Genomic DNA, 26,869 nt, shown 5'->3' with positions numbered 1-26,869 from the left:
TCCTGACCTCCATACTCTCTCTCTCTCCTTATCACCTATTCCACAACATGACTGAGGTATATCCCCTCCCTCACCATATGACTCAGGCATCCCCATTCTCCTCTGACCCACAAAATATGACTTTGGCATGCACTCTTCCTTTCCCCTTCTCCAAACTCACCCAAGTAAACTGTCTTTCTCTTCTCTCTTCATCAAATGCTTTCCCAACCCTGAGCCATGCATTCTCTCTTCCCTTTCCTCAACTTGACCGACACACTGTCCCTGAGTCCCTGCACAAGCTCAAAGGCGCACACAGATTTTTAAAAAGTTCTCAACACCCCTTTATTTCTGCCACTAAATTGAAAAAAAGCAGCCTTGCTAACTAATTGGTGGTGATTACATATATATGTTGGTAAAATGAGATGGCCCCATGTGGAAGGTGTGATGGATGATGCTGCGTTCGTGTTGCTCATTTTTTTCCATGTGTATGTTTGTAAAATAGCTGGTCCTAGTGTGAGCATCAGCAAATATATGTGCCAGCGGGGTACCTAGCTGCAGAGGGGAACATCCCCATCCTCCAGGTGAGTCATCCCCCTGCCCTCCCTTCTCCAAACAAGAGGGGGTGCACTGAACAGTCAGACAGCTGTCAACTCTGCCTGTCCCGGTGCCTCGGAACAGGAAGAGGAGATCACAGGGAGCAGGGGATTGGCAGAACCAACAGCTGCATGACTGCTCAGTGTGAACCCTTGATGCCTGCACTGAGGATGGACCACACCTATCACCCCGTCCTTGGTACGCCACTGACACATGCATTCCTGCAAGTGCTTATATGTACTTCATAAAAGGTTCCATGTTAAACAGAGCCTTTTATAAATGCTGCTAGAACTGAGCATGTCCTGACCTAGATGTCTCAATTCTGATCTCAATGTTCTGTGTAAAATGGGCTTTTTGTAGGTGGAAAGGGCTCATGCGGTAATCCTGTGCTCTTAAGGTGAGTTACATTCAAGTACACTGGGTATAGTACAAGAGCTCCGCCTACCTGACAAGCCCCCTCCAAAAATACCCACAAATATTAGTGCACAGATTAGCTTGTGCTAATTTGGCAGTGTAATAAACGTGAATTTTAAATACTGTTTTTCAACTCTGCCTTGACCGACCAGTGCACTTGGGGTCTGTATTTTTGATTATAAGTAATTCTGTTTAAAAATGATTGTTTAACTTTGATTATGTGAAAATAAGTTGGAATGTAGAAGATAAGACACAGCTCTAATTAATTTGGTATGTGAAGGGGGAGGTGGAGCCTGTTTCAAGTTCAGACTGGCCACCTGGATTGAGAAACATGTGACCACATTCCCACAGTATGGTTTGTTTACCTAAACAGAGAAATTATCAAGCATTCTGTAATTTTCCTTAGCTCTGAACATGAATTCTAAGCCTAATAAAAAAGGGAGTTTCTATCAGTGAAATTGGGAGCTCGTCTGTGAGTAACGTAGGAACTGCGCAGAGAACCATATTTCCTGGTCAAAGAAACTCCTGGCGTTCGCTGTGAATAGGGCCCCCCAGCTGATAATAAGAGCCTGGATAATGGACGTATGTATATTATAGTATATTATAGTATATTATAGTGTATTATTGTTTCTTTTCATGGTCTAGGAAACTCCTAGCATTGCTTGGATGTAGAGATTAGGGACCAGTGATGTAATGATTGTTTATTGGTATTGTTTCTTTTCAGTTATATAACTAATTATTGTATATATATAAATCATTGTGTATCTTCGATTTTAGAACCTCTAATAAAACTCACATTTACCTAATACAAATCCAAAAGAATCCACAGTAATTACTGAGTAGTCTGTGTCAGTAAAGCAGGCTGTAAAACCAGGGCAGTACAGGCAGTTACTGGAGGATATCGGCGCATGTCCCACAGTACGCACTTAACACAGCTTACTAAAAGAGCTCCTTAATCAGCTGACCAAAATAAAGAATCTGTTTCATAAAGAAATATTATTTCATAATAGCATTTTTCTCAATCTCAACCTCATTTTAAAGAGAAAATGTTTAAAAAGTCTCATAAAGCAGCACTTAGATGCAAAAAGGTACCCTCAATGACCAGAAGACCACTGGAGTGATTCAGGGATGACCCCCTTACTCCTCCAGTGGTCACTGACCCCTCTCCCACCCCCCAAAAATGTGAATAACAATAGTATTCACCAGCCTCTATGACAGCCTCAGATGTTATAGACAGGTCCATTAGAGCAGCATGCCAGCTCCCAGAGTAGTGTAGACAGCTGGACCAAGGCCCATGCCTCCCCCTACCTGTTACACTTGTGGTGGAAACTGTGAACCCTTCAAAGCTCACCAGAAACCCACTGTACCCACATATAGGTGTCCCCTTCACCAATAAGGGCTATTGTAGTGGTGTACAGTTGGGGGTTTTGGAGGACTCAGCAGACAAGATATGGGAGCAATGGTGGGATGTGTACCTGGGAGCATTTAAAAGAAGTCCACAGCAGTGCCCCCCAGGGCACCCCATTGCTCTCCTGGGATGTCTGGGGGACCAGTTTGGTAAAAAAAAAAATGCTGTCCCCTCCTACATACCAATGGCTTGATTTTCTACGCTTTTCACTTGGACTTTTTTTTTTTTTTTTTTGAGAATGTCCTAAAAATATAAACGAGCAGAGCACAAAACCTTGTTATAAATGGTATTTTTTGAAAAAAAAAATACATTTTGCTTTTTCAAAAATGGTTACATTTGCTAATCGGATTTGGGACACTTAGCGCAAAACGTCCAAAGTCTGACTTAGATGTTATATCCAAAATGCCCCTCTATGTATATGTATGCTCAGCACCTTAAATACTTCCAGGTTTGTAGAAGAAAAAATAACTTATCAGGAATAGCTCTTTTTAAAATTAGTTTATTCTCTTTACAGTATTAACAGTAAAATTATTTGCACTAGGTATTCTATAGTTAGGTAAACCTGAGTTATCTCTATTGATAAGAAAAAAGACTATTTTTATCCCGTAGCACCAGATGGTTATATTCTTTTGACAGCATATTATAATGATCACATGAAGCTATTTATTTTAAGGTATGAAGCTCAGGAATGATGGTACAGTCTCCAACCATCTGCCATGTGCGGCCAATGACTTTGCTGAAATATTCTCAGTGAATGCTGACAGTTTGACAAATGCTACAACAGGTACAGCTTTTCCTAGTATACATTCTGTTTGGGTATGTGCACAAAGACTCTCACAAGACTGGATCAGCTGGCAAAGACAATAACAGTCCTGATGGGATATTTATCAAGACATAAATCAAGAAAGAGTCAGAGAGCGAAAGAGGAAAAGGAAATGTCTAGAGAAAAGCTAAGTTTTTAAACATATGCATAGGCTTCTGTAGTGCTACAGATTTTGCGGCTTGATTTCCTTAAAGACATTAGTATAGTTGTCCTTGGTGCAGACATAATTTAGAGTTCTAAATCTACCTGCAAAAAATGAATAACAGGAATTGAATTCCAAAACAAGTTAACAAACAGCAACTAAAGATGTGCCATGCTGGGTGAGATCAAGGCTCCATCCTCTTTCGGTGAATTTACATTGCATAAACTGAGAAACTTTTCCCTTTAACATCTATTCTGTTCTGGTAACAACTCACCAGATATCTACTAGATAGACCCTTCTGCCACCATCATAGACCCTAAAGCAAGCTCAAAAACCACAGGTTCTAGTTCATTCAGGCCCAGATGCACAAAGCCTAATGAGCCAGCAATGTGGTTTTTATACCAGTTCTAGCCAGTTTAGCGAGCAAGGAGTAAAACAAGACGAGCTCTTTTCCTATTATGGTAGCAGCTAACGAAAATGGAATGCAAATATAAGTACAAAAGTACATAAGTATTGCAATACTAGACCAAAGTCCTGTTTCCAACAGTGGCCAATCCAGGTCACAAATACCTGGCAAGATCCCTAAAAAAATACAAAACATTTTATGCTGCTTATCAGGGGCATAGCCATTTCCACCCAAGGCCCACCTAAAAATAGTGGATCGCAATCGGGCATCATGGTGGCTAAGAAGTTTCTTTTCCCTTCCTCACCCCCACCGTGAAGTGTCTATTTAAATTAAGGGCGCCAGCCGGCAGCGATTCACAGAGAACCACTCTGGAGCCTTCCCTCAGCAACGATCCGCCCTCTCGGAAACGGGAAGTTGCGACAGAGAGAGCGGATCGTGGCAGAGGGAAGGCCCTGGAGCAGGTCTCCGTCTGTGAATCGCTGTCGGCTGGTGCCCTTAATTTAAACTAGAAGCAGCACAGTGAGAATGAGGGCGGAAAAAGGACGGAGTAATGCTGACCTGCGGGGCGGGCTGGGAGTGAGTGGCTGTAGCTGCAGGGTGGGAGAGGGGTGGGCTGGGAGACAGTGGCTGCACCTGGGGTGGGGGGGGGGGGGCTGGAGGCCGAAGGAAAGGGAGAGAGGTTCAGGACCTGCAAGGGGGGGAGAAGGTTAACTGGCTGGAGGGAAGGGATAGGGTTTTAGACCTGCAAAAGTGTGTGTGTGTGTGGGGGGGGGGGGGGGGGGGGGTTGGCTGGCTAGAGGGAAGAGGTTCTGGACCTGCAAAAGGGGGGGAGTAGCTGACTGGAGGCAAGGGACAGAGGTGCTGGACTTATTGGGCGGGGTGCTGGACTTATTGGGGGGGGGGGCTGGAGGCAAGAGAGAGAGGTGCTGGACCTGCAATAGTGGAAGGACGATGGAGGGAAGGAAGAGAGGTGCTGGACCTACAAAGGGGAGAGGCTGGGGGCTGGAGGAAAGGAAGGAAGCTGCTGGACCTGCAAGGGGGGGAGGGAAAGGCTGGAAGGGAGAGAGGTGCTAGACATGTGTGTGGGGGGGCTAGAGGCTGGAGGAAAGGCCTGCAGGGGAGGCTGGAGGGAAGGAACAGAGGTGCTGTACCAGAGATTAGAGGGAAGGGAGAGAGATGATGGGTCAAGGGGATGACGAAAGAGGGAGACAAATTTTTAACTCACAGTGGAAGAGCCAAAAGCTGGAAGGAGAGAAGCTGGATAGGTGGGATCGCAGAAGAGAGAGAGAGACATTGGTGTGGGTGAGGGAGAAAGGGGAAATACAGAAACAGACGTGAGATGCTATATGGGGTTGACAATGCCTGACGGGGGGGGGGGGGGGGGATTTGGGCATAGAGAGGCTATGCTGGACACTGGGAGGGAGGGGTATATAGACACAGGAGAGAGATACTAGACATAGGGAAGAATAGGAACTCAGAAGGGAGGTACTGGACATGGGAGGGCATAGGGACACAAGGGATGATGCTGGACACGGGTAGGGGAAAAAGGGTGATGGATGCAGGAATTTGAACATAGTGGAGATACTGAACAAGGAACCATGGGGACACAGAGATGGGAGATGGATGGTGGACATGGAGAAAGAAGACTTGACAAATAGACAGGAGACTCTGGTGAGTGCGTTAAGACAGAGGAAAGAAGAAACCAAAGACTAGGACCAAGCTGATTTGAAAAATAAAATAGCCAGACAACAAAAGGAAGAAAAATAATTTTATTTTCTATTTTCTGATTAGAATATATCAGATTTGGAATGTACATCTTGCCAGAGCTGGTGTTAGACATGGCTGGAGCCCAGGCCATAAATTTGAGAGGGAACCCCAATGCCCATCACCAGGCTGCACTGCCTTCAGCTCCCGGCAGGAGAGTGCAGGCTCCTGGCATGTGGACCGTTTGCCCCACCCCCCAGCAGGAGAGTGCAGGCTCCTGGCATGCGGACCGCCGTCCCCCCCCCCCCCCCCCATAGGAGAGTGCAGGCTCCCAGTATCAGGCAGTTAAAAAAAAGAGCTATGCCGGCTTTCATACACGCAGCTTGTCTGTGTTCATGAGAGACACCTGTAGCTTGCACAGAGCAGCCACGCTTAGCAATGGACTGCTCTGCGCATGCTCAGCTGGCCGACTGGCTTCCCCCATATCACATGCAAATGAGCTGGGTTGCAAAAGCAACAAGCAGCTCATTTGCATGCGATTCTCTTTGGGAATCCATCTGTATTTCCAAATTGGTAATTTTTACTGATTTGAAAATACGAATGGATTCTTAACAGGGATCTTAGTGCATCTGGGCCTCAGTCAGGACTCTAGGGGAGGGTTCTTCCCCTTCATCTTCCTGCTGCAAATCTTCAGGTTCCACAGATTGATGACATGCATTATCTGCAGGCTGTTGAGGGGGAACATATGCTTCTGGGCTTAAAGAAACACCACTAGATGAAATAGAAGAGGTACTCACAGTTGCTGACTTCACAGTTAAGTGTCTATCCATAGGACTGATGGTCTTAGGAGTACATGTTGTTTGTATGTATGGTAGTGGTGTACAGGTGTGGGTAGTGGGTTTGGGGGGCTCAGCACACACGGTAAGGGAGCTATGTACCTGGGAGCAATTTATGAAGTTCACTGCAGTGCCCCCTAGGGTGCCCGGTTGGTGTCCTGGCATGTCAGGGGGACCAGTGCACAAATGCTGGCTCCTCCCATGACCAAATGGCTTGCATTTGGTCATTTCTGAGATGGACGTTCTTGGTTTCGATTATTTCTGAAAATCAGAAACGACCAAGTCTAAGGATGACCAAATCTAGGGACGACCAAATTTAAGGATTTGGACACCCCTGATCGTATTATCAAAACAAAAGATGGACATCCATCTTGTTTTGAAAATACTGGTTTCCCCATCCCTGGATCGGATGTTCTGCGAGGACGTCCAAATTGAAACAAGGATGTCCCTTTCGATTATGCCCCTCCACGTATGTTATATATGCTTTAGAATGCCCTTCTAATAAATTATACATTGGGAAGACCACTCATAGTTTTTCCATCAGGTTAAGTGAACATAAATCTTGTGTTACAAATAAAAACATTGGGGCACCTTTAGTGGCACACTGTACACAATTTCAACATTAGTTTGAGTCCTTCCGATGTTGGATCATTGCTCATGTCAAACAGACTGTTCGTGGGGGTGATAGAAATAGAATATTGCTCCAAGAACAACGTTGGGTATATCATTTAAAGACCTTGGAGCCTAATGGCCTTAATACAATGGGCTGTATTTTTATAAATTAGAAGTTTCCATTTTCAATGATGTCAATGCCTTCTGATTGGTTCATGTTTGACAGCATTCTCTTGAAATAGCAAGCGCCATTTTGAAAGCATTTTTGTCATTTAATTGAGCCAGTAGCACAGCACAGGTGTGTTTATAAAGTTTTATATATATTTTTTTCTTTTTGAATTTGGATTGTTTTGAATGATTTTGTTTTGCTGATAGGTTGTCAAGACAATTGGCAGTGTCTCCAGAAGAAGCCTTTGTGAAACGGATCCCCGTCAGGACCTTTGCCTACTACAATAGACTGTTTGGCGTTACAAAAGGAATTGTTAGAAAATGCCTACAGTGATGATCTTCTAAAGATTTTGATCCTGTGGAACACAGAAATTCACTTATAGCAAAGTTATTTTGCTGTGCAACTCAAGCTAAGTATCATTTTTCATTTTGTTGTTGGTAGAAATTTAGACTGATGATTAAAGTTTTGAGATATTTTGATCTACCTGACAACTTTTTTAGGGAGGTTTTTCTAGACCGATGATGACTTTTTTGAAAGGTGGCTATAATAGATTGGCAACAAATAGCTACTAATGAAACCAGCGATGATTGTGGTGAGTCATGAGGCTGTGATTCCTTTTGTGAAACGAGTCACCAGCTGAGGTTTTTGAAGATTAAGATGTGAATGGAATCATTTGACTGTATGATAGACACGTAAGTGTATTGCGAAATTGTTTGAAAAACGTGGGATATTGGTGGTATTTTGACATTAACTACTGTTTGAAAAGTTGGGCGAATCAATGTATCTTTAGAAGCAACTTTATAAGTACAAGTAGGTGCCTATCCCCCTCATTCTATAACATGTCACCTAAATTTAAACACCTTTTGCATAGCCACAGGATGAATTGACTTGAATTTTCAATTCTGAGCTACCTCCCGGCATGGGCATTGGCTATCCGGGTCACTGTGGTCACCTGGAAGATACGTTGGTATGGCTGATATTTTACATAGGAGAAATTTAGACTCATAGTTCAGGCTATGTTATTAACCCAACTGAACTATTGTAATGTAATTTACTTGGGTTGTCCTAAAAACCTGCAAACAATACAAAACATGGCAGTAGTGAATCTCATAGGCTTTTGTTGAAATTAATTGATTTTGACAGGTGACACAACCACTTTTGGGTTTTCAGCCAATCGGAAGTGAGGATATGCCTAAGCCATGCCGACCCCTGCCCCTTTTGATAACATCTCTGCTCTAATCACACCTAAGCCATTTCTATGCCCCATCCCCTTGGGTGACATCATCATATATCATCTTGACCACACCCAAACCCCACCCCTTGGAAGAAGCACACCCCATGCCCCACCTTCTTTGCACAGCACCACCCCAAACCCTGTCCCTTTTTTACATAGCCTTGTCCCCAAACCCCACCCCTTTAGGTGACATCACAGGCAGTGATGTCATAGCCATGCCCCTTTTCAAGATGTTGGCCACCACTGTATGCATTATGTCCCTAGCTGTCATCTTGTATGGGGTCATGTGACAGGAACTGATGTTAAAAAAAAAAATCTCAAAACTGCCCCCTACAGCCTTGATGGAATTTAGTCACATATGCATACTTTGACCTATTTTTTCTCATAGGAATGAAAATAGACATTTTTGTTTTCTTATAATTTTTTTCTTTCAAAAGGATACCTTGTACTTACTGTTAAAGCTGTTTCTTCACTTTTTTTCTCACAGAAAAGAAAATAGGCACTGTTTTATTTCAAAAGGATACCTTCTGCTTACTTTTAAAACTGTTTTACTGAATGACAGCTGTTTTAGGTTTTAAAACAAAAAGAATAGACCAAACCTCCTCCTAATCTTTGCTTTTAGCTTACATAAGGAATGCAAGAGCTGACCCCCATCCTGTTTTCAAGAGACAACTTTGTGAGATCATGCCCTAAACGTCTGAAGTGAGACAGACAAAAAATGCCAGGGAGTTGCTTGTGTAAGATCCGAGCTGGTTTTCTCTGTAGTCACTTTGAAAGGAAATCCCCTTTTCCAACTCATCACTCAAGGCAGAGCACTGCTGCTTTGTGCCTCCCCTCTCTCCTATCTAGCAACAAAACTTACAGGGAGAATCACATCTCTGCCATAAGACAGATGAACTTAAAAAGTTACAGACAAGCAAACTTTTTTCAGTTCAGAATATTTTTACTGAAACATTTTTCACAATTAAAAATGAAACATATCATTCAAATACAAAATAAGAGCAATATTCATACATAAGTATCAAAGATAATACTATCAAATTCAAATCTCAGTTACAATAGTAGAGAAGAGGAGAATCCTATATATTAGGAAGAAAGGTTGGTTATGTTGAATTGACTGAATACAACTGCTGATGTAAAGCACTAGGAGAATATCCATAAGACACAAACCAATCCTCATAAGCAGTATCTGTGAAAGCTTATTAATTGACGTGTAATATGTAAGCGTATACATCAACAGTATAGAGTAATTAAAATTATAAAATTATAATATAAAATTATTATTTTTTCTTTTCACTTCTTTTATGTTAAATGAAAAAAGTGGAATGGCAGAATAAATGCTTTTCTATAGGTATTGTTTTGCCCCCTTTCTCGGCAGTTCGAAAGGAAAAAATCTTACTCTCTTTCTCTCTGCATCTTCCCCTGACCTCCACCTTTTTCTCTGTCTGTAGCCTCCTCCCCTTTCCCCTAGCAAACCCGTTTATCATACAGTCACATGAATAGAAATGTAATAACACGTGGCAAAGCTAGACATGATCAAGTACAAATATAATCAATAGCAATAAGGCAAAGTGTTAAAAGTTTGACTCAAAATCCATTTATCATACACAGCCCTTTGAATTTTTTTAAGAACACAAGATTCAACCTACTATTCAAGCTTCTCCTTCTTACCTACAAATGCACTCAGTCTGCTGCCCCTCACTATCTTTCTACCCTCATCTCCCCTTACGTTCCCGCCCGTAACCTCCGTTCACAGGATAAATCCCTCCTCTCAGTAACCTTCTCCACCACCGCCAACTCCAGGCTCCGCTCATTCTGCCTCGCCTCACCCTATGCTTGGAACAACCTTCCTGAACCCTTACGCCAAGCCCCCTCCCTGCCCGTCTTCAAGTCTTTGCTTAAAGCCCACCTCTTCAATGCTGCGTTCGGCACCTAACCCTTACCGTTCAGTGAATCCAGACTGCCCCAATTTGACTGCCCGTATCGGACCGACCGTTCACTTGTCTATTAGATTGTAAGCTCTTTAAGCAGGGACTATCTCTCTTTGTTAAATTGTACAGCGCTGCGTAACCCTAGTAGCACTCTAGAAATGTTAAGTAGTAGTAGTAGTAGTAGTATTGAGCTTTATTTCTATCGTTTTTTGCTGAATTGATATCTTAGTTTGTTCATTCAGTAGCACCCTTGGATCGTAATCCATAACTAGTTCCTTTAGACTGGAAAAATGTATTTTATCACTGTTTTTGCTGATGTGTGTGATACCTTTTACCTTGAACGGGTCTCACCGCTAGATAGCTAGTACCTGTATGTTTTAGGACTGGCCAATACAAACTCTGTGATATGCTCACCCTTAGGGATCTCACTCGTTAATTCACCTAAATAGTCACCCAAAGGAGGATCCCATTCACCCTCCATACTTACAAAAATCACAGAGTCTGTATCATGATAAATGCAGTGCTTTTGTAAAATGTCAAGAACCCTGTACATCTCTAACCGGGCATGCGTCATTGTAAAAGAGGCTATGAAGATGCTAGTATTACCTGGTGGTGCACAAAAGTTCCTTTGTGAGCTTCCAGGTGACACACCGCATATCATTGTCTATAAAATTGCACGCTGACACGGTGTATTCGGGGAAAATAGGTACATATACAGCTCATCGGGGTCTCTTACGATGCTAGTGGCTGTCACGGTTGTGCCCATGTTTCATGCTCTCAGTCACCTTGCCCCCTGGTGGTTAGACCTGGTGGCTGCTATGGATTGACTGCTTGCTGTTTCCCATGTTCCAGAAGATATTCCGGTCCGGTCCGGATCTTCCAGCCTTCCAGATTGTTTTGGGAGTTTTTTGGAACTAAGCAGTACCCGTACTTGGTGAACTCCCTTGTATGTTGCCTTTATTAATCACCTGGAAAGCTTTCTAGATTGCCTTGCAACAGAGGTCGTCTGATGAGTTTCTCATCGGTGAGTGTTGTTGCAGTGCTACCTTGTTACTCTTATCCTGTCTTTGACCCTGTCTGGTTTCTGGAGGATTCTACTGCTGGCTGCATGCATTTGACCCTGTCTGGTTCCTGGAAAAGTCTTCTGCTTGCTGCCTGTCTGGGACCCTGGTTTGGTTTCTGGAGTGTTCTGCTGTTTGCTGGCCTGCTGCTGAACCCTGCAGTTCTGACTTCCTCCTTGGTCTCTTAGTCCTGCCGGCCGCCCGCACCTGGGGGCTCAACCCCTGGAGAACTGCGGTCAAGCGCAGGTGATGTTTGACTGATTTCTGTCCTGCTTGCTCCAGCTTGCGTTGCCTCGGCTGCAGTTTCCGTCTGGTAGTTCCAGTCCTGGGTTTGCTGGTACGTCTGTTCTGCCTTGTCGTGTTTGGGTGATTCTCCTGCCGCTGCCGCTCCTCGGCAGTGGTCCAAGGGCTCACTAACCCAGTGGTTCTGCGAGAGTCCTAACAGTGGCAGGTAGATTTCTTCTCTGAGTTTAAGAACAGTTTTTCAATTTGTCATTTTGCAGGGTCCACTGTTATCTGATCAGCACGTAAAAGCACACCTTCTTTCTGATAGAAATCATCAGTACACCACTGAGGAAACCCTGATGCTTCCTGTTTTTGTCGTAGATGCAAGTTTATGTACTCTGCAAAGAATTGTGTAGATGTCTGTTCAAAATGCTAGACCTTGTATATTTCCCCCACCCTGTACTCTTTAGAGATAGCCATTTCCAATTCTACAGTATACCACATCCCCACCAGGGCTCTCTCACCATCATCATGTGCGCATTTCTCCCACTGACTCATTATGGTGCAGGTGCGACACAATGGGAACATGAGTTTACCGTGCACCTTAAAGGGGATTACGGGGAAAAAGAGTCCACGCAGGGGGAATATCTTGATTTTCACAAGCCCAAAATAATCAGAGAGGGGCCGAAACTGTCATAGATGATTTTAGGGTACCCAATTGGATATTCTTTAGTTTTATTGACAAAAGGTTACAGGCTGGTAAAATCATAATGTATTTTTATGATTTTTATTATTATGATATGTTTTTTTTATTTAATGAACGTAGCCTGTGCAGGCTGTGATCTTCACTTGTACGCGTTGTCACTGTTCAACAGAACAAACACACTTTTATACAAAGAATCTTGTTTTCTTTCAAGTATAATACAATGGATATCAACATGCCTCAAAGTCTTAAACAGATACAATCATATTGAGAACTAAATGCTTTTGTAAAAGGAATCATGTTTTCTTTCGCATAGAATGCAGTTTATATAATTTATAAAATCTCTATCCTTCAATCTGTTGGCCAAACTATCTAGCTTTTCAATAGGATTAGGCACTGATTTTACACTTTGATTAGGTCCACGATGGTGTTGATAGTTTCATTAAAAACACATCAGTATTTGCATTTTATAGCCAGCGATCAGAATGATGCCTAGAATACGTTCCAAACACAGTCTCTCGCAAAGCACTCATAGTTTCTGAACTCTGACATCATGGTGCCATCTCAGGCACACGTGTTGGCTCTGCCCCCGTTTTTCAAATGCACAACTTTGACGTCTTTTACCACAGCCTCAGCCCAGCAGCGATGTATAATGCTGTAAACCACTATCGTACAAGTGAATTGAAGACGCTTCTCCTATAAAGAGCGTGGATTCTCGATTCCTTAATAAGACCTATACAGTGCCACCATCCCATGTCACGGGCATTCTCAGGTCTGGAGGCCCATTTGCAAAGTCTCTGTGTACCTTGCACATTTTTGCTGGCGTCCTGACAGCAGCACAAGCAGCACACACGAGATGCTGACCGGTTGTGGCTTTGTGGACAGTCTGTTAAAGGCGGATCAAGAAAAAACACCCACAAAGGTATACCCTGGAACATATTTTGTCAAAAAAAGAAAACAAAATTACATGCACACCTGTGAAAAAGGGGAAGACAACGCCTCCGTCTGGTTTAGAAGATCTATGAGTTCTGGATCCTCAGCTAATTGATACATTTCTGCATCATCAACAGCATCTCTGAACATGTCTTCTGCAAAGTCTGCAGCATTTTCAGTCACAATTATATTCTGTTCGCAATCTAGGACTTCTGTTAGCAAGACATTGACGTCTTGAGAGTCAAACTGCTTTTGCCCACATGGCAGTTCATCCAGCAAGGAATCTGTCATTTCCTGGCCCAGCAATGGGTCCTCTTGTTCCGTTTCTGTATATTAGGGGTTTCATAGGACTGCATGTTTAGCTATTGCATCTTTCTGATCCGCCGATAGATGGAAAGTATTTAGAATGGTGGTAATGCCTTTTTTTTTTTAATATCTACTGGTCACATGTTGCTCTTATTAGGGTCCTTACATTTTGTCTGCAGACTTGTCCAGACATGACTAGCTTTGCCACGTGTTATTACATTTTTATTCATGTGACTGTATGATAATGGGTTTGCTAGGGGAAAGGGGGAGGAGGCTACAGGCAGAGAAAAAGGTGGAGGTGAGGGATATAGAGAGTGAGTGAGATTTTTTTTCCTTTCAAACTGCTGATAAAGGGGACAAAACAATACCTATACAAAAGCATTTATTCTGCCATTTCACTTTTTTCATTTAAAATAAAAGCATTGAAAAAAAAAGTTTGCTTGTCTGTAACCTTTTAAGTTCATCTGTCTTATGGCAGAGCTGTGATTCTCCCTGTAAGTTTTTTTTCTAGTTAGGAGGGAGGGGGGAAGAGGAGGCACAAAGATGCAGGGGCAGGGCTAGGCAAATAAAGGAGGGCAAGGGGCATAGTTATACAAAAGGGGCAGGGCTTAGGCAGGGTCAAGATGTCATATCCAGTGATGTCATATAAGGGGGCGGGGACTGGGTATGGCTTAGGTGTGGTTTGGGCAGAGTCACCAAAGGGCTGGGGAGTGGGCATGGTCTGGATGTGTCCTGATTGGCTGAAAACCCAGAAGTGGGCGAGCTATCTGTCAAAATCAATTCATTTTGACAAAAGCCCATGAGGTACACTACTCATGGCTATAAAGCTTATTTGTTTTGTGAAACATTTTGATAGGGGGTCCCATTTGTATGTCCAATTTCACTAGCTACCAATAGAGGCCAGAATAATTTTCAAGCTTTGTTGTTTTGTACTTAAAATTATTCAGGGATTTGCTCCAGCATATATATTTTCCTTAATTTCAGTTTTAACTTCTTGTCACGGTACTAGAAATTCTCTAAAATTATTATTTCCATCATAGAAGGGATTTCGCTCAAAGAAAGGTTTGTTCTCTTATCAAGCAGCTAAGGTTTGGAATATTTTACCAATATCCGTAATTGGTCTTTCCTGTTATTCCTTGCTTTGTGAGCTATAAAAACTATTTTGTTTAAGAAGTATGCATTGTCAGGTTAGAATGCTACAATTATTGTATTAGCTCTGTTTTATATTCCCAGTTATTGTTACTGGTTATTCTTATTGCAATCCGCTCTGAACCATTTTTGGTGTGAGTGGAATATAAGTCCTAGGTAAAGTGAAGAATATTGCAGGTACCTGCATATCTCCCAGCTCTTCCCTAGGACCACTGAAAGAGCAGTAGTGGCTTCTGCCGATATTTAGCGACACTGGCCACTGAATACAATTTAATTAGGCAGGATCTTCTCCAACTCAGTTGAATCACTTTGAATATTGACCCTATAGAACACAGTCGCGCCAAGGCGGTGGCAGTAGCTAGAAGATTGCTAGGCTGTATAGAGAGAGGAGTGACCAGCAGAAGAAAGGAGGTTTTAATGCCCCTGTATAAGACGTTGGTGAGGCCCCACCTGGAGTATTGTGTTCAGTTTTGGAGGCCGTATCTTGCGAAGGATGTTAAAAAAATGGAAGCGGTGCAAAGAAAAGCTGCGAGGATGGTATGGGATTTACGTTCCAAAACGTATAAAGAGAGGCTTGCTGACCTGAACATGTACACCCTGGAGGAAAGGAGGAACAGGGGTGATATGATACAAACGTTCAAATATTTGAAGGGTATTAATCCGCAAATGAATCTTTTCCGGAGATGGGAAGGCGGTAGAACGAGAGGACATGAAATGAGATTGAAGGGGGGCAGACTCAGGAAAGATATCAGGAAGTATTTTTTCACGGAGAGGGTGGTGGACGCTTGGAATGCCCTCCCGCGGGAGATGGTGGAGATGAAAACGGTAACGGAGTTCAAACATGCGTGGGATATGCATAGAGGAATCCTGTGCAGAAGGAATAGATCCTCAGAAGCTTAGCTGAAATTGGGTGGCGGAGCAGTTGGGGGGAAGAGGGGGTGGTGGTTGGGAGGTGAGGATAGGGGAGGGCAGACTTATACGGTCTGTACCAGAGCCGGTGATGGGAGGCGGGACTGGTGGTTGGGAGGCGGGAAATACTGCTGGGCAGACTTATATGGTCTGTGCCCTGAAAAGGACAGGTACAAATTCAAGGTAAGGTATACACATATGAGTTTGTCATGGGCAGACTGGATGGACCATGCAGGTCTTTTTCTGCCGTCATCTACTACTATGTCATCCATGAGGGTAAGTGTATACTTAGATGTGTAAAGGGCAGTAGAGCACCTACTTGTTCAATACTTGCTAAAATGGCATAGTGTATACTTTTTAGGGGTTGTTGGCAGGGGAAAGGCATGGGCAGGGTGAAGCAGGCATAACTTACAAAATACTGTCATTTTTGTGCCTAATTGCAAGTAGGCACTAACATCTATATAAGCTATAGAACTGTCTGTCATAAATATGCGCGCTTTAATTTTGGTGTGTTGTGGCTTTCTGCCAGTATTCTATAAGAACCCTTATGTGTGTTAATATGGCACCTACACTTTGGTGCTTTGTTATTCAGTTGCTCCTTTTAGGCACTCCAGTGCAGCATGTAGTGTGCCTGTTTTCATACAGCATCTGGGCAACCTGTTACCATTATAGAATGATAGTGTAAACCCCTCACTGATGCACCTAAATTAAGATGTGACCATTTATGAATTAGAATGGGGGGGAGATTCACATAGGGGGGAGGTGGCATCAAGGAAGGGGGGCATAAATTTAGGAGGTCTTTGGGAGTTGGAAATTGATGGACAACATCGGGGACTTGTGCTTTGGGGGATCTTTGGGTGGCTGGCCTCTTTTAGAAGCAGTTGGGAGCATTGGGCCACAGCTTTGCAGCCTGATGCTACCAGCCAATAAAAATGAAATCTGAAATGCTTTCAAGTTGAATTTCCATTGTAAACTACTTTGCATGAAAGCTGAGTGATGACTATCCAGCTCATTTTCGAAAGAGATCCCCGGCAATCTTCCGACACAAATCGGGAGATGGCTGGCGATCTCCTGAACCCGGCCAAATAGGTATTATCGAAAGCTGATTTTGGCAGGTGACAACTGCTTTCCATCATGGAGCCGGCGAAACTTCAAGGGGGCGTGTCGGTAGGCCAGTGAAGGCAGGACGGGGCGGGACAGGGATGTGCTCACGAGATGGTCGGCTTCGCCCGATAATGGGAAAAAATGCCAGACTTGACAAGCATTTCACCGGCTTTACTTGGTCCCTTTTTTTTCACAACCAAGCTTCAAAAAGGAGCCCCAACTGACCAGATGACCACCGGAGGGAATCGGGGATGACCTCCCCTTACTCCCCCAGTGGTCACCAACCCCCTCCCACCCCCCCAAAAAAACAAACAAAAAAAAAAACCTTTTTTGCCAGCCTCTATGCCAGCCTCAAATGTCATACCCAGCTCCCTGATAGCAGTATGCAAGTGCCTGGAGCAGTTTTTAGTGGGTGCAGTGCACTTCAGACAGCTGGACCCAGGCCCATTCCCCCCCAACCTGTTACACTTGTGGTGGTAAATGGGAGCCCTCCAAATCCCACCCGAAACCCACTGTACCCACATGTAGGTGCCCCCCTTCACCCCTTAGGGCTATGGTAATGGTGTAGAGTTGTGGGGAGTGGGTTTTGGGGGGGATTTGGGGGGCTCAGTATCCAAGGTAACAGAGCTATGCACCTGGGAGCTATTTTTTTTTTAATTTTTAGAAGTGCTCCCTAGGGTGCCCGGTTGGTGTCCTGGCATGTGAGGGGGGCCAGTGCACTACAAATGTTGGCTCCTCCCATGACCAAATGCCTTGGATTTGACCGGGTTTGAGATGGCCGGCATTATTTTCCATTATGGCCGAAAACAGATGCCGGCCATCTCAAACCCGGCAAACTCTGACATTTGGCCAAGCCCAACCGTATTAGCGAAGAAAAAGATGGCCGGCCATCTTTTTCGAAAATACGGTTGGCTCCGCCCACTTACAGTGCCGGCCCCGGAGATGGCCGCCCATAGAGATGGCCGGCGCTGTTCGATTATGCCCCTCTATGTCATATAAATGATAGTTAATAATAAAATGAATGTCACATTCCTCCGCCTATCACGAACAGTGAGCCCTTGTACCACTACCGACGGCCGGCAGTGGCAGGAGAACCCCTCAAACAGACAGCAAGACACAGACCGGAACTGGAGCAGCTGGCCAGGAGTAGCAGCAGAGGCAACGAGCTGGACCAGACCAAGCAGGAACCCAAGTCTTCACCTGCACTTAGCCGCGATACACCAGTTGAGCCCCTGGCTGCAGATGACTGGCAGGACTTAAAGGACAGGGCCAGACTGGACTGGAACAGAAGCACAGGCAGTGAGCAGGAGAAAAAGTCCACGAAACAAACAAGGTCTGGGGCAGGCCGCAGCAGAAGAATAAGCCAGTGAAGAAGCTGGGTCCTGGACAGGCCGCAGGCAGAAGCAAAGCAAGTAAACAAGCCGGGTCTGGGGCGGGCAGCAAGCAGAAGGATCAACCAGAAAACAGGCAGGGTTTGGCTGACACGAAAAGTAGCAAGGTAGCACTGCAACAAAACTCTCACAGAACAAGACTCCTCTGAGGACCTCTGTTGCAAGGCAAAGTGGAAAGCCTCCAGGTGGCTAACAAAGGCAAACCACAAGGGAGGTCACCCGGTATGGGTACTGCTTAGTTCCAAAAGGTCCCAAGACAGACTGGAGGGCTGGAAGATCCAGACCAGACCAGACCGGAGCAACCTCTGGAGCAAGGGGACGGCAAGCAGTCAGTCCACGGCAGCTACCAGGTCTGGCCAGCAGGTGGCAATATGAATGAGAGCAGGAAACATAGGCAATATCGTAACAATGAATTTTTAAAATGTTTTGATGCTATACCACTCCCCATACTCCTTCCCTGCCCCTTTTGTCCACCTCTTGCACCACCCAAACAAATAACTGCAGCGATGGTGGAAGTACAAGCTTTAGCCCATGCAGGCCATATCAGTGAGGGATACAACAGGTTGTACTCTTTGGCCCCCTCCTCAGTCCCCTGACATACACATGTTCCCTTTATATATGAACCATTCCCCCAAGTGAGCCTAGTTGACAATTCAGTTTCCCCAACTACATCTGACACTAGTAGTATGCAAACATCCTTCACCACCTTCTGAAAATACATAGCAAAATTGTTAGCACAGATCCCATTCCCTACACTTATGCCATAAATTGGCTCCCTCGTTGACTCGCCTACAATGTAAAATGAGTTTGTCTTGTTGGGCAGACTGGATGGACTGTACAGGTCTTTATCTGCTGTCATTTACTATGTTACTCTTTAATCACAGCAAAGACTTCCTTTGGTGTATTCCCTGCATTCTCAATCTTCCCTCAAAAACTTTGTTTGGGCTATTTTAATAAAACATTGTAACAAAAGGCTCACTCTTTCCAAATTAACTTCATCTCTCCCAGTTTCATTTTTCTCTGCAATCGATCTAAACTCCTCAAAATTCTTTTCAGCTCTTGAAAGGAGTCCTGATAACTACAGAGCATATGGGTGCCAGTTCATCTCCTACCCTTTGTAACTCAGTATATCCAGCTATCCACCACGAAATCAAATGGGGTGATCCGGGAAACTACAGACCTGTAATTCTGAATATCAGTGTTGTGCAAAATGATAGAACCTATTATAAAGAATAAAATTACTGACCACATATACACACATGGTTAAATGGGACAGAGTCAACATGGATTCAGTCAAAGAAAGTCTTGACTTACCAGTTTGCTACATTTTTTGAAGGCATTAATAAACATGTGGATAAAGGCAAGTCAGTTGATGTTGTGCATCTAGATTTTCAGAAAATGTTTGACAGACTCCTGAGAAAATTAAAAAAGCCGTAGGATAGGAGGCAATATTCTGTTGTGGATTGAGAACTGGTTAAAAGACAGAAACCAGAGCGTAAGGTTAAATGGCTATTTCTCTAAATGGATGAAGGTAAATAGTGATCTGTACTGGGATCAGTGCTTTTTAAAATATTTATCAATTATCTGGAGATGGGAACAATAAGTGAGGTGATCAAATTTGCAAATGGAACAAAACTATTCAAATTTGTTAAATCCCATATGGACTGCATGACATTTTGGGAGGCTGAAAGACTGGGCATCCAAAAGTCAATTAAATTTGATGAGGACATGTGCAAAGTGATGCACATTGGGAAGAACAACCCAAATTATAGGTATAAGATGCTAGGTTCTACATTAGGAGTCAACCCTGAGGAAAAGGATTTAGGTGTAATTGTGGACAATACATTTAAATCTTCTGGTTGACAGACAGACACCAGAGGGTGATGGTCAATAGAATTCACTTGGAGGAAGGAAAGGTGAGTAGCGGAGTGCCTCAAGGATCGGTCCTGGGGCTGATTCTGTTCAATATATTTGTGAGCGACATTGCCAAAGGGTTAAACATTAAGTTTTGCCTTTTTGCAGATGAAACCAAAATTTGTAATACCGTGGACACCTGGAAGGAGTAGAAAACATGAAAAAGGATCTGTAAAAGTTAGAATGGTCCAATGTTTGGCAGTTAAAATTTAATGTAAAGAAGTGGAGAGTGATGCATTTGGGGAGTAGAAATCCAAGGCAGCTAGCTGTATGTCATAGGAGGTGAGAGGCTGACATGCCCAATCAGGGAGAGAGACCTTGGAGTGATGGTGTCTGAGGATCTTAAAGTAACAAAACAGTGTCACAAGGCAGTGGCCATAGCCAGAAGGATGCTAGGCTGAATCGAGAGAGGCATAACCAGCAGAGGAAAGGAGGTGTTGATGCCCTTGAACAAGTCATTGGTGAGGTTCCACCTGGAGTTTTGGAGGCCGTATCTTGCTAAGGATGTAAAAAGACTAGAAGTGGTCCAGAGGAAAAAGACAAAAATGGTATGGGGTTTGCACCAAAAGATGTATGAGATGAGACTGGAAGACCTTATATACCCTAGAGGAAAGGAGGGACAGGGGAGATACGATACAGAAATGGTAAAACTAGAGGACATGAACTGAGGTTGCAGGATAGTAGACTTAGGAAATTCTTTTCCATGGACAGGGTGGTCGAAGCCTAGAATGATCTCCCAAGGGAGGTGGTAGAGACAAAAATGGTGATGCAATTCAAAACAGAGTGGGATGAAAACAGAGGATCTCTAATTAGAAAATCAATGATATAAAAAAAATCTACACTTAAATGGCTGCATGTGTGTGGATTTCTTGAGTAATGCTTAGATGGTGACTCCAGCTGTCATGAATTAGCACCAGTGCCGGGTAGACTTGTACGGTCTGTGTCCCATATATAGGAATCTGGTTTAGGATGGGCTGGAAAGGGCTTCAACAGCAACTTCAGTGGCTGGAACCTGACGACAGTGCTGGGCAGACTTTTACAGTCTGTGTCCGGCAAATAACAATGTAGGTTGGAGTGGGCTTCGACAGCAACTCCAACAGTTGGAATGTAAGGACAGGGCTTGGTGGACTTCTATGATCTATGTCCCAGAAATGCCAAAGAAAGACCATGATCAAGTATTTTACATCATATTCATTGTTGATTTAATCATAATTGATAATGAGTGTGACAGTTGGGCAGACTGGATGGACCGTTCAGGTCTTTATCTGTTGTCACTTTCTATGTTCTGCTCAGTGTGTGGTGGCAGCTAAAAAAGCAAACAGAGTGTTAGGTATTATAAGGAAAGGAATAAAGAATAAAACAAAAACCATCATAATGTCTCAGTATCATTCCATGGTGAGGCTACACCTTGAGCATTGTGTGCAATTCTGGTCACTGCATCTCAAAAAATATATAATGGAACTGGAAAAAGTACAGAGAAGGGCAACAAAAATGATTAAACGGATGAAATGACTCTCATATGAAAGATAAAAAGGTTAAGGCTTTTCAGCTTAGAGAAGGGATGGCTGAGGGGAGATATGATAGAGGTCTTTAAACTTCTGAATGGAGTAGAATAGGTAAACATGAATTGATTGTTTACACTTTAAAAAAGTACAAAGACTAAGGGACACAAAGAGGGGAATAATCAAATGGCGCCGGCCAAATTCATGGCCGGCCATCTATTTTTGCAGTGCCGCAAACAGCTGGCCGAACCGTATTTTCAAAAAAGATGGCCGGCCATCTTTTGTTTCGATAATACGGTTGGAACCGGCCAAATGCATTGGATTTGGCCGGGGTTTGAGATGGCCAGTTTCATTTTTTAGCGATAATGGAAAGTTATGTCGGCAAACCCCGGCCAAATTCAAGGCATTTGGCCGTGGGAGGAGGCAGCATTTTTAGTGCACTAGCCCCCCTGACATGCCAGGACACCAACCGGGCACCCTAGGGGGCACTGCGGTGGACTTCAGAAAAGCTCCCACGTGCATAGCTCCCTTACTTTGGGAGCTGAGTCCCCCAACCCCCCACCAAAACCCACTACCCACAAATGTACTGCACCCACTAAAACTGCTCCAGGGACCTGCATACAGCCTCTAGGACTTATTGCTGCTGTATAACTTTGGCACACCAGTTTGCATCTGAAGACTAATCTCTCTGAAAAAGTCCTTTCTTGGAATAACCACCTTTACTCACAGATCAGAGGTTGTGCCCCACTGGCAAAGAGTCCATTGGTACTAAGATAAGCAGTAGGTCAGAGCTGGCACAATGGTGTACAATGCCCTCTTTCAGCAACATTCAAGGTAAGAACTACATTCTCTAACGTGGGTAACACAGGAAAGGGATCTAAAACTGTCTTACAAAAATGGCCTCTACCGCATGGACTACAACAGGAAACAAAACAGGCCACACTCTGACCCAGTAATCAGGGGGAAAGCACTAGGGGAGTAGAGCCTACCAACTACCAATACCTACACCCACCACAATGCATTGCTGATGTGACTCTGCAGTGTAAATAACAGAAAAGGTGTCACACTCACCCCAGAGCCACATCACAAGCAGGCAAAGGCTGTCGGAGGACAGAACACATTCTGCTGTCATGGAGGTGGGTACGGCATTTGAGGCTGGCATTCAGGGTGGAAACAAAAGTGTTTAAAGTGGGGTTTTTTGGTGGGAGGGGGTTAGTGACCACTGGGGGAGTACAGGGAGGTCATCTACGCTTCCTTCTGGTGGTCATGTGGTCAGTTCAGGCACCTTTTTGAAGCTTGGACCTGAAAAAAAAGGGACCAAGTAAAAGCGGCCAAATGCTCTTCATTGCCGCCTTTTTTTTCCATTATGGGCTAAACACAGCCATTTCTTAACCCCGTCCATGCCCCGCCATCGCTTCACGGCCAACACGCCCCCTTGAGCTTTGGCCGGCTCTGCGATGGGAAAGCGGTGATGGTGTCAAAATAGCTGCTTTCGATTATACCGATTTCGCCGGTTTCAGGAGATGGCCGGCCATCTCCCGATTTGTGTCGGAAGATGGCCGGCGATCACTTTCAATTATAAGCTGGAAAGTTACCTGGAGGGGCATTTTCAATACTGCGTCGGATTTTGGATGTTTTGTGCTGAACGTACCAAGTAGGAAATATACCATTTTTAAAAACAGAAAAACATTTATCTTTTTTTCTCGAAAATACAGTTTCAAACAAGGTTTTGTGCTTTGTGCGTTTATCATTTTGGGCCATTTTCGAGAACCCCCCCGCACAAGTTAAAAATGCACAAAATCAAGCCATTGGGATGTAGGAGGGGCCAGCATTTTTAGCAGATAGGTCCCCCAGACATCCCAGGAAAGCAATGGGGCATTGTAGGGGGCACTGCTGTGGACATCATATATATGCTCCCAGATACACATCTCACTGTTTCTCCCTTATCTTGTCTGCTGAGCCCTCCAAAACTCACTACCCCCAACTGTACATCACTACAATAGCCCTCATGGGTGAAGAGGGCACCTATGTGTGGGTACAGTGGGTTTCTGGTGAGTTTTGGAGGGCTCACAGTTTCCACCACGTGTAGCAGGTAGAGGGAGGTATGGGCCTGGGTCCACTTGTCTACAGTGCACTGCACCCACCACTACACTACTCCGAGGACCTGCATGCTACTCTAATGGACCTGGCTATCACATCTGAGGCTGTCATAGAGGCAGGTGAGTACTATTTTTATTCATATTTTGGGGGGTGGGAGGGGGTCAGTGACCACTTGGGGAATAAAGGGGTTCATTTCTGAATCCCTCCAAGGTCATGTAGGGTAAATTTTCGTGTCTTATTCGTTAGAAAAATGAAGATTTTGCCCTAATACCACTATCTTCAGTCTAGTAATCTCTATCTCCACCTGCTGGTAGACAAAACCCACCAGTTTCTGGATTCATCTGCTGCGACTAAAGGAAAGAAAATTATCAGGTAAGATATAATTTTACCTTTCTTAGCACCTGAAAATAGGTCCCCCTTATAAAGTGACCCTCTACAAGTGAAAAGGTGTAATACTCATTTGGAAGTCATTCCTCTTCATTTCTGGTGCATCTAGCACAGGGGTGTCCAAGGCTGCAATCCAGCTGGGTTTTCAAGATATCCTCAATGCATCCACTCCATTGTATGCAAATAGATCTCATGCATATTCATTGTGGAAATCCTGAAAACCTGATCTTGCGAGGACCGAGATTGGACACCTCTGATCTAGTAGTTTTATCTGCCAAGTCAGATACAATTACTGAAACATTTTAACCTGTATATCATGGAACTATTTTAAAGAATACACTATTCAGAATTTGATCCAGTCAGAGTTTGGATTATCTTCCCTTAGATCTAGTTGCCAGATTTATTTTAAAATTATTCTGGGGTATTAATACTGTGGAGTGACTTATATCAGCTAATACTGTGTGTACATGTCACTTGAAACACTATCCACAAACAATTCCAGGAGATTTAAGCTTATCCTCAATTTCCCTTTGGCAGAAACAAAAAAAAATCAATTATGAACCAGCAAACCATTTAGTCTGACAGAGCATAATATTGAACCAGATAAATGAGGATCATTATAACACTGACTGTGATCAGTTTCATTGACTTAGCTTTTCTGATCCAAAACATTGAAAAAACCTATATGCAAAGTGGAATGTAAACCCTGGTAAAATCTAAAGGTTAATTAAGATATATGGTTGGTTAATGATAAAAACAAATATACCCTAAGACATACATCATATTTTTAATGAAAAATGAACAGTAGAATGCTTAAGATTTTCATTTACCTCACACTAAAGAAACAGCTGATAGAAAGTTTCAAATAGTTACTCTATACTTGACCACCTTCTGGACATTTTCACAGAAAACTAAGCAGTCAACATAATGAGGCAGTAGTGACAAAAAATATTAAATACATTTTATGAACATTTTCTTTATTATCCTGTTAAAAATTAGCTTGACTATTGATGCAATAAACTAACTACCTTCTCCTACATGAGCACGAAACTATGGAACGCATTACCTAGAGATCTGAAAATAATGAACGAAACAACTACAGTATCTTTCGCAAATCCCTCAAAACGTATTTCTTCAACAAAGCCTACAATGAAAACCCAGAACCTTACTAATCCACCACTGAAAACCCACCGTCTAGTATACCTAATAAATTCCTTCCTTCTTCTCTATACTTCTTCCCAATTAAGCTCGGCACAACAATAATTATACCTGACATCCAGGATTAACTGTATTTAATAAAATTATGTAAGCCACTTTGAGCCTGCAAATAGGTGGGAAAAATGTGGGATACAAATGCAATAAAATAAATAAAAAAATAAACTCAGTAGTGAAAACACTAAAGGAAGGAAAAAGCACATAAAAGTGGCATTTACACTGCTGCATTTAATTTCAGTGGATAGAGGTGGAAATGAACTCATATGTAATCATGGATGTAGAAAAGAAGCAGAAGTAGGGCTTAGTGAGCCCGTGGAGGGCTTGGTGAGGGGCAGGATACATATTGAATGCAGATATAGTTGGCACGCGAAGAAAGTTAATAAATCTCAGATTTTTCTTCCTGTTGGCATTATCTAATGCTTCTAATCTCCGGTGTACCACAGTCATATCTTTAACCACTGGTGACAATCTTGAACATTTTTTTCTGTATCTGAGATTCTTCTTTTTAAATCTCTATCTGCTTGTACATAGCCTTGTTGTAGAGAAACTCTCTCTATTTTTTTACAACAAAGTTCCCAGTTAACCTGAGAAAGATTGCTCCAAATTTATATATGCCTCCCCACAAAGTCTCAACATTAAAAATTTAGGTCTCACCAGCATTGAAGCCAAAGGAACAGCTATCCCAGCAGTGGTGTACCAAGGGGGGGGGGGGGGCGGTGGGGGTGGTCCGCCCCGGGTGCATGCCGCTGGAGGGGGTGCCACGGCGCGCACCTGTTGCCCTGTCTCAGTCCGATTTCGCAATTCGCATATGTTCACTGCTCCCTCTGAGTCTGCCCCGGAACAGGTGTTCCAGGGCAGACTCAGAGGGAGCAGTGAACACATGCGAATTGCGAACTTGGAGAAAGGGCAACAGGCGCGTGCAGCGGCACCCCCCCTAGCGGCGTGCACCTAGGGGGGTGTCATTTCACCGGGGGGGGGGGGAAGAGGTGTCATTTCGCTGGGGGGGGGGGGTCGCGCTGCACTCGGGGGGGGGGGGGGCGCATCGCCGATCCGCCCTGGGTGTCAGCTAGGGTCGGAACGCCACTGTATCCCAGGAGTTAAAACCAGAGGAACGGAAGGCTTATTGGGGCCTGGTCCATCCTCAGAGCTCAGACTACCTCCACTGCTTGCTGCAATCCCTCTGCAGTGTTGACCTCTTGCCCTGGTGCTCCAGCGACTTTGGGCTTCATAGGAGACTCCTCTATTGACCCTGAAACACTCAGCTCCGGGGTATGGCTTGCTCCTGGCATTAACAGGGGAAACCGTTTCTCCAGAGATAGGGACACTTCCAGCTCCTAACTACAGGATTCTGTATCAAAACCTTAGCACACGCTAATTGAATTAGTGCATGCTAAGGGGTGAATTCTATAAATCACGCCTGAAAAAAATGCTTAAGGGCTATTCCTTGCCAAATCTGGAAATATTTGTATTCTTTGACCCAAGAAGGTATCAGTCAAGTGGCGAAAGTAGAGTCTCAAAATATTATTTCTATCCATTTCTAAAGCGAAAGTCACAATCAATGTTGTTCTCTCTGTGATAACTTCTAAAGAGTTCTCTAGAAATTCTATCAAGTTTAAATCAGGTGAAGTTTGATCTTTTGGAGGTTTAGAGACACCCATAATATATTGGGTTCTCGTTATGGGGGGAAAGCCCTCCATTGAGATTCCCAATATTTGAAT

At 43.8% G+C, this 26,869-nt stretch overlaps 1 protein-coding gene across 1 annotated transcript in view; it reads right to left on the bottom strand.

The window, feature by feature from the left end:
* GRM1 (glutamate metabotropic receptor 1) overlaps positions 1–26,869 on the bottom strand; it is a 676,880-nt gene that overhangs the window by 109,387 nt on the left and 540,624 nt on the right. The gene's annotated exons all lie outside the window — the stretch shown is intronic.

This window comes from Microcaecilia unicolor, chromosome 3 (genome assembly GCF_901765095.1).
Source record: "Microcaecilia unicolor chromosome 3, aMicUni1.1, whole genome shotgun sequence".
NCBI classification, from domain to species: Eukaryota; Metazoa; Chordata; class Amphibia; order Gymnophiona; family Siphonopidae; genus Microcaecilia; species Microcaecilia unicolor.
This window is presented reverse-complemented; position numbering and strand designations above follow the sequence as displayed.